Below are 3,177 nucleotides of genomic sequence, written 5' to 3' on the forward strand. Positions count from 1 at the left end.
TTTTAAGACGGGGTTTCACCATGTTGGTCAGGCTGGTCTTGAACTCCCGACCTCAGGCGATCCACCCGCCTTGGCCTCCAAAGTGCTTGGATTACAGGCATGAGCCACCACGCCCGGCCTCAAAAGGGTCTTTATTTAAAAATGTATTTAGGCTGGATGTGGAGGCTCACGCCTGTAATCCTGGCACTTGAAGAGACCGAAGTGGGTGGATCATGAGGTCAGAAGTTTGAGACCAGCCTGGCCAACTAAAAATACAAAAATTACCTGTGTATGGTGGCATGTGCCTGTAGTCCCAGCTACTCGGGAGGCTGAGGCAGGAGAATCCCTTGAAGCTGAGACTCTTGAGATAAGAGTCTCACTCTGTAACCCACACCATTGCACTCCAGCCTGGGTGACAGAGTGAGACTCTGTCTCAAAAAAAAAAAAGAAAAGAAAAATATATTTAGGGAAGCACAGCTTTCTAATCTTTAGAAACCCAGTAAAAACAGGGAGGAGGTTCAGTACACTCTAGATTTTCTCCTTGACCTAAATTAATTCTGTTCTGGCTGTTGGTTGACGGGCTGGCACATCTCAGGTTCCCTGCCAAGTTTTCTTTTTTCCTTTTTCTCTGTTTGTTCTTAGCCAGGTGGCCTTAGGAGGCCATGGTTTCCTAGCTCCTGGGATGAGACCCAGGAATCTAAACAATTCTTCATCTCTTCTCTAGAGACAAATGACAATATAGATTCCCTCTCTTTCTTCTCCCAGATTATTCTAGACATCTATATACATTTCTGGTTTCTGAGGGATGTGCCCGTTCCTGGTAGCTTGGAAGGACAGGTTCCAAGTAGAGTTGATAGCCCTACTTACATGAAGAACATTTCCTACATTTCCCTCCTTAAAGTACAGGAAGATTGTTCTCTCTCACGCTCATAACTATGCCTAGTCTGTATCAGTGCCTACAGTCTCATATATAAAGGGAAGAATGGGCTTGAATTTAAGAAATCATTGGATTCCCTTAGTTATAAGCTTTAGAGAACAAACGTGTTTTCATGTTTTCTGCTATAGTGTTTTTGTCTGTGATTTTTGAAGGTGTTTTGGTATCTTTTCCTGTCAAAGTCCATGCCAATGCTTTTTTATTTCTGAAATTAATTAGACGCCGGGCGCGGTGGCTCAAGCCTGTAATCCCAGCACTTTGGGAGGCCGAGGCGGGTGGATCACAAGGTCAAGAGATCGAGACCATCCTGGTCAACATGGTGAAACCCCGTCTCTACTAAAAATACAAAAAATCAGCTGGGCATGGTGGCACATGCCTGTAATCCCAGCGACTCAGGAGGCTGAGGCAGGAGAATTGCCTGAACCCAGGAGGCGGAGGTTGCGGTGAGCCGAGATCGCGCCATTGTACTCCAGCCTGGGTAACAAGAGCGAAACTCCGTCTCAAAAAAAAAAAAAAAAGAAATTAATTAGAAATTAGTTTTCATAAAATCCAGAGCTGTATAGCCCAAGTTTTACGTGTTGCTCTTTTCAGTTCAAGTGACTTATCAGCTTATTGTGCTCTTTTCAGTTCAAGTAATTTTATTATTTTTCCTTTGGATTGTGTCAAGACAGTAAAAAACGAATCATAGACACATTTGCCAAAACCAAAAATACTGTTGCCAGAATTTTACTTAGCATTCCTGACTTACCAAGTTTAAGTTGAATTTTAAAAAGGATATGATACTCTGTTTTGATACTTTTAGTGCTTAATTGGATATATTTAATTTTAGAAGAGGTAATAGAAATACTAGGTTTATAAACTAATTTTTAGTGAAATGTTGAGGAAATCTGCAAATACACCTGTTAAATGTGAAGGCACTAAAGATGCTTTACTTTATTCAATAAAAACATTGCAACTGTGGCTGGGTGCACTTTGGGAGGCCAAGGTGGGTGGATCTCTTGAGCTCAGGAGTTTGAGACTACCTGGGCAACATGGTGAAACTCTGTCTCTACCAAAAAAAAAAAAAAAAAAAGCCAGGCTTGGTGGCACACGCCTGTGTTTTCAGCTCCTTGGAAGGCTCATGATGTGGGAGGATCACTTTAGCTCAGGAGGTTGAGGTTGCAGTGAACTGTGTCGCACCACAGCATTCTAGACTGGACAACAGTGTAAGACCCTGTCTCAAAAAAAAAAAAAAAAGATTGCGTATTAAACCCAAGTGGTTAATCTGAGGTTGTAAAAGTATGTTGGCCAAAAAATTTGGAATTCTAACTGAACTTCTTAGAGTATATACCTACTGATCCTGCATTTTTAGTGTGTGTCTGTGCCTGCCCAACTAAAGAATCTGGTGACCAGGTATTGTCTTGAAATTGCTGTGGAGACAGTGCCTTCCTGGTTCTTAAAATAGTCCTGACCTTGTTCGTCACCATATCTGATTGCAGTCTCTTTCTCTGCCAAGGCTTTTTATTCATTGTTACTTTCTAGGCTTGCTATGTTGTTGCATTAAAATAGACCCCAAAAAAACTACTCATATCATTTTTCATAAATTTGGTTCAATAAGTTCTTTGGTTCTCCTGACTGTCATTATTATTTTCATTGAGATAGTATCTTGCTGTGTTGCCCAGACTGGTCTTGAACTCCTGGCCTCAAGCAATCCCTTCCACCTTGGCCTTCCAAAGCATTGGGATTACAGGCGTGAGCCACCATGCCTGGCCTGATTCATCTTTTTTTTTTTTTTTCTTTTTTGAGACAGGATCTGAATCTGTCACCCAAGCTGGAGTACAGAGGTATGATTTCAGCTTGTTGCAACCTCCACCTCCTGGGCTCAAGCCGTCCTCCCACCTCAGTCTCCTGATGAGTAGCTGGGACTATAGGTGTACAACACCATACCTGGCTAATTTTTGTATTTTTGTTTTTGGTAGAGATGAGGTTTTGCCATGTTGCCCATGCTGGTCTCAAACTCCTGGGCTCAAGTGATCCTCTAGTCTTGGCCTCCTGAAGTGCTAGGATTACAGGCATGAACTACCATGCTTGGCCTGATTCATCTTTTGTAGTTGAGAATATGTGTTTGCCTCATTTTTCCCCCTTTTTAATCTTTTTTGTATCCTCCTCCTCCTCATAGGCTGTCTTCTTTTTCCTTTTGTATTTTTCTTTGATTTTTGTCCTTGTTATTGTGGCTATATACTCATTTGGGTACATTTAAACCTATTTTTCTTTTTTTTTTTTTT

The 3,177-nt window shown here is 41.6% G+C and overlaps 1 protein-coding gene across 2 annotated transcripts in view; it reads left to right on the top strand.

Annotated features, from left to right (window-relative positions):
* The window catches only part of IP6K1 (inositol hexakisphosphate kinase 1), a 62,677-nt gene that overhangs the window by 27,520 nt on the left and 31,980 nt on the right, over positions 1-3,177 (top strand). The window lies entirely within an intron of this gene.

The sequence above is a fragment of the Cebus imitator genome, unplaced genomic scaffold (genome assembly GCF_001604975.1).
Source record: "Cebus imitator isolate Cc_AM_T3 unplaced genomic scaffold, Cebus_imitator-1.0 Scaffold0, whole genome shotgun sequence".
NCBI lineage: Eukaryota > Metazoa > Chordata > Mammalia > Primates > Cebidae > Cebus > Cebus imitator.